Here is a 5,359-nt window from a genome sequence, read left to right as displayed (position 1 = left end):
CACATATAGAACTTTTTTGACATTTGCAACCATAGTAAAACAAAGACGTCTATTTTTTATATTTATTTTATATATTTAAATGTCATTTAACAAAGAAAAATCAACCAAAAGAATGAGTTCGCGTGTCACCTCTGACACGTGGGTCATAGGTTCACCATCACTGGTGTGGGGCGTGCAGGAGGCAGCGGAGCAATGATTCTATCTCATCATTGATGTTTCTATTTCTGTCTCTCTCTCTCTCTCCCTCTAAAATCAATAAAAAAATATTTTTCAAAATTAAAAAATAAAAGTCCTCCCAGGAAATTCAGGGCATGAGCATCACCATTTTTGCTTTAACCACCTAGCCTGCGATCCTTCGTTCAGGCTGAGCACCTGGCCGCTCACACCCACGTATGCATTAAATTGCTCAGGTGGCCAAATTCCGCGAGGAATGTCCCATGTAGCCGAGGGCTACCTGGTCTATTTGCCCCCAAACCAAGAGCCTGGATACGCATCCCACTCTCCGAAAGTCTCAGCAGCCCCTGACTCCAACCCATTTCCCTTAGTTGGGCTGAAAAACCCTCTTCCATAAGGTTCTGAAGCCCTGGTTTGCAGAGCCTTCCAGTGAGTACATGGCTTTAGGGGACACAACACTTGTAGGTTGTGTGACTGCTTGTAACTTCGGGCCAAGATAAAGAAATAGGACGTCACATAGAAAACCCCAATTCCAGAATAAGCCGCACTGGCCACGTGCCCTTGAGAAAGCACTCCCTGGTCCTTCCTGGTGGGAAATAGGGTAGAAATTCGATTTAAAGGCTGAGGCCCCAAAAAGTCTGGTGGGTGGACCAGGAATTAAAGGCCGGGCCTTTGCTGTCCCAGGGCACACCCTTCCCACCATGGCCCCGTGTCCCTAGCCACCTTCCAGAATGATCCACCCACACCTACCGGGTGCTGGAAGCCTTGCACTGTGTCCTTAGGGTGGGGGCTAGTTCTTTATAAAAAGTGTCACTAGGTCTTCAATGGGAAGGAGTGCGTGGATGGGGAGATCAACCAAAGAACTTGTGTGCACATATGCATAACCCATGGACACAGACAATAGGGTTGTGGAGGCCTGGGACTGGGGGCGGGTGGGGGGGGGGCTAGAAGGGGTCAATGGGAGAAAAACAGGGGACATATGTAATATTTCCAACAGTAAAGACATTTTTAAAAAAGAAAAATAAATAAATAAAACCATTCGATAACTTAAAAAGAAAGAAAATCTATTCTACGGAGGAATAGTGACCCAGCTTGCTTGGGCCACGCATCGACTGGCGATGTGCAGGGGGGTAAGAGGCCCTGCGACTCCCAGCTGCCTGGTGTTTGGTAAGTTGATCTCTCTGAGCCTCTGATTTCTTCATTGTAAAGTTTATTTTTTTTCTATATATTTTTTATTTATTTCAGAGAGGAAGGGAGAGGGATAGAAACCTCAATGATGAGAGAGAATCACTGATCAGTGGCCTCCCGCACGTCCCCCACTGAGGATCAAGCCTGCAACCCTGGCACACACCCTGACAGGGAATCGAACCGGGGACCTCTCGTTCGTGGGTCGACACTCAACCACTGAGCAACACTGGCCGGGCTCCTCATTTTTAAAAAATGGCAAAAACAACAGGTAACATTTATCAGGCGTGAACTACGTGTGCACTCTAAGCCGTGTGCACTCTAAGCCGGTGTTACCCTCAGCAGTTATTGTTTATTAACGCATCAAGTATTTGCATCACGCTGGTATTATTCTCCACAAACAAACGAGAAAGCTGAGGCGCACAGCACGGTGCAGTAACTTGCCCAAGGCCACCCAGCCAATACATTTCCGAACAGGGATTCCATGGGAGGTCTGACTGGAGCCGGTGCTTTAACCAAAACACAGAAAGGGCCTGATAGGGCAGAAATGTGATGAGATCATAGGAAAAAGGTGCTTACTGGGCCACCTGACAGAGTAACTGCTCAGTAAATTGTAACTACTGGGTACCACTGAGAACTTACTAGTCATTTCTTTGGTGAGGCAGAAGCACAGGGTTACAGAGCAGGCGCGAGGCTGAGGGGAAGTGGCTGCCTGCTGTGGTCCTGTTCCCGGACAGGTGTTCTTCCCACCTGTCCTCAGCCGGCATTCTGCCTGGGACCCCCGGCCTGGGCCGGAGGTGGGCGCTCGGCCACCTGAACCTCTGTCCTGACCTCTCCCCGGGGAGCCCAGAAGGAAACTGACGCTGGGGCAGCTGGCGTGGGAACAGGTCTGACGTCCGGCTGACAAGAATGGCAAATTCCAGAATGAGTTGGGCAGATCTGGGCCCAAGGTCACGGTCGCGTGCTGGTCGACTCAATCAGAAACTCTGCATGTGGTTAATCACAGACGTGAAAGGGGACGGTCCCTTGAACGAAAGAAGCACGATGTACTCACAAACTGCAAAATGAGAGATCTGGTGTGAAAGACTATCGCTGAGTCGGTGCTCAGCCCCTGTATCTTCATCCTGACTCAGACACGGCCAGCTCTGCTCGGGTCCTGGGCAGGCAGGCAGCCAGGCGATCGGATCCGTTCTCTCTGTCGGGGACTGCCTTCGGGAGGACGCCCAGTCCCACCGGGCTAATAAGACACAGGGAAGTGGCCCTAGCCAGTTTGGCTCAGTGGATAGATCGTCTGCCTGTGGACCAAAGGGTCCCGGGTTCAATTCTAGTCAAGGGCACATACCTAGGTTGCAGGCTCCTCCCTGGCTCCAGCCCAGGTCCGGGCACATGCAGAAGGCAACCAATTGATGTGTTTCTCTCACATCGATGTTTCTGTCTTTCCCTCTCTTTTCCACTCTCCCTGAAAATCAATGGAAAAATATCCTCAGGTGAGGATTAACAACAACAACAAAAAAGAAAACTAAAAAACATAAGGGAAGTCTACCTACCGGGGGTTTCTGGGAAAGCAGTCTTCCTTAATAGAAGACAGAGTTGCACTAAGTAAGGCGTCCCCTCTCCCCTTCCCTGTGCCCTCCTGCTCAAGATGTTGTTATGATACGTTGACGTGCAGTGAGCAGGCGCCTCAGAGACGCGAAGCCAGTGCCGTGATGCGCCTGAGCTTACACACGCATCCTTCCTGCCCCTCTGACAGCGCCAGGTGCCGGGAGGACGTGGGGAAACCGGAACGCGGAGCACACCGGTGGCCCGGCAAGCGGCACAGTCATTCTGGAAAACGATCGGGCAGCACTTGTGAACGCACGGTGACTCATTCACCTCAGCTAGTTTCTCTGACTCTCCCACAGTCCCTGCGACTACAGGTGTGCATGCCTGCCACAGGCCACGGCTGGGCTCATCAGCAGGGCCGAGACCAGCCAATGGCAGGACCTACGGCAAGGGGAGGGGAGAGGCAGCCCCATATGAGCTAGGTGTACACAGAGCAACCAGGTGGGATCTACAAAGATGGAACAGCCGGCCCTCTGTATCCACAGGCACCGAATCTGTGGATTCAATCACCCATGGATTGACAGTATTGCAGTATTGGGGGTGTGGGGGGAGTTATGTTATTGCTGACGTGTACTGTGTAAAAACCAAAGGCTATGAATATAGGGTGATGGGCCCCAGAGTCAGTCAGAACACACCTTGGCAGGAGAAAACAGCAGTATAACAACTTTACACAGTATTTACATTGCATTAGGAATTAGAAATAATCTAAAGATGCTTGAAAGGACATGGCAGGATGCGGGTAGGTTATATCCAAGTACTGGACCCCTTTCCATAGGGGACTTGAGCATCTGTGGATCAGGGGATCCCCGGGGGATCCCGGGACCAGTCTTCTGCAGACACCAAAGGAGGGCTGTGCTGAGTAAAAAGACAAAACTGAGAGAGAAACCAGAGAGAGATCTGTAGCTGAATCCCATCTGTCCAAATTCAAAACAGATACCCAATCAAAACAACAGAGGAGGAAGGGTACACACGGGGCCTACAGCAAACCCACCAGGGAGATGCCTACCGGGAGCAAAGGGGACGGGCATGGGGCAGCCAGAAAAAGGAGCGGGATCCTAGCAGACCAACAACAACGCGCCTTCCATGGAGGAGGCTTGCACAACACAGCTCAGAAGAAAAAACTCAACCAGACGCGGAGGCAGAAAACCCAGGGATAAATGTGCCCGTCATTCTTTCTGGCTGCATGTCCTTTGGGGAATAATCTGACAGAGCCTCAGTTTCCCCACAATGGGAAGCAGATATGAAGAGCGGCCCTAAGGTGTCCTGTGAGCGTCCATGAAGATTCATGCTGAGAGCCCGAGTTTGGGACTCAGCAGAGGCTTTGTGAATGGCAACTAATGACTCAGCTTTCCCATCTGTAAAATGGGGATTATTACATGACAATGGTCCCTTTGGGACCATTGCGATGGGCTTTCAATGAGATGGGATAGGAGAAGGACAAAAGGCCCGGTGGTGGCACTGTGTCATAGGCTTGGAGAAAGAGGGCACATCCTTCAGGGAACCGTGCGTGTACCAGGCGCTGTGCTTGGGGCTCAGCAGCTCGTCTCAGTGGGTGAGGCACAGGGAGCCATTATACCGGGGAGCAGCGTCCCCCCCCCCACCAGAGCACCTGTCATGACCTGCGCACAGCCTGAGGGAGCGGTGGGGATGTCAGGCTGCCCCTATGGGGTGCCCCTCTTGGGGACACAGGGGTCCCTACAAATCCATATATACATTTTTCTTTTCTTCTGTTGCAATAAGCATTTTTATAACTGGATAAGGCAGGTTACCAAAAAGGTAAGAGATGAAGACAGAAGAGTCATACTCCTCGGACCCCCAAGTAGGCACCCACATCTTCATTTTTCCAACAAAGAGCACAGCTCTCTTCCGCACTTTCTGGAATCCCCGGCAGGACACAACACTGCGTGCCCTGCGACTGGGACATCACAAACGGCCACTGCTCTCCTGAAGGCGGCTAACTCCTCTCCATCCTGGGAAAGACTCGGGGGCGCAGAAGCATCAGGTACCCCTGGGTGGCATTTGGTTTGGGATGCGCCCCTAAATGAGCCCAGCTCCAAAACAGCCCTCCCTACACACACCTCTCTCCCCGGCCCCGCCTTCTCATTCCTCCAGGAGGGTTACAAGGTCAAAGGGACGCCTCGATGGCTCCTGATAAGTAGTCTTTCCAAAAGACCAATTCCTGCAGCCACTGGCCATGGCGCTGGGGCCAGGCTCCCGCCACATTCTGAGAACGAATGGACTGGACGAGGAAGGCGGGGAGAGGTCCGCGGGAACTCTGCTCTGGTTCTCCCCTTCCACACCCCAGCCCAGACCACCCACCCAACCCACCCATTCTTCACGGACGGATTGCTCAGGTGCCTGTGATCACCAAGACTGCAGTGAGGCATTTGACAGCCAG

The 5,359-nt window shown here is 52.0% G+C and overlaps 1 long non-coding RNA gene across 4 annotated transcripts in view; it reads right to left on the bottom strand.

Annotated features, from left to right (window-relative positions):
- LOC102759098 overlaps positions 1 to 5,359 on the bottom strand; it is a 111,209-nt gene that overhangs the window by 104,825 nt on the left and 1,025 nt on the right. The gene's annotated exons all lie outside the window — the stretch shown is intronic.

This window comes from Myotis davidii, unplaced genomic scaffold, assembly GCF_000327345.1.
Source record: "Myotis davidii unplaced genomic scaffold, ASM32734v1 scaffold317, whole genome shotgun sequence".
NCBI classification, from domain to species: domain Eukaryota; kingdom Metazoa; phylum Chordata; class Mammalia; order Chiroptera; family Vespertilionidae; genus Myotis; species Myotis davidii.
This window is presented reverse-complemented; position numbering and strand designations above follow the sequence as displayed.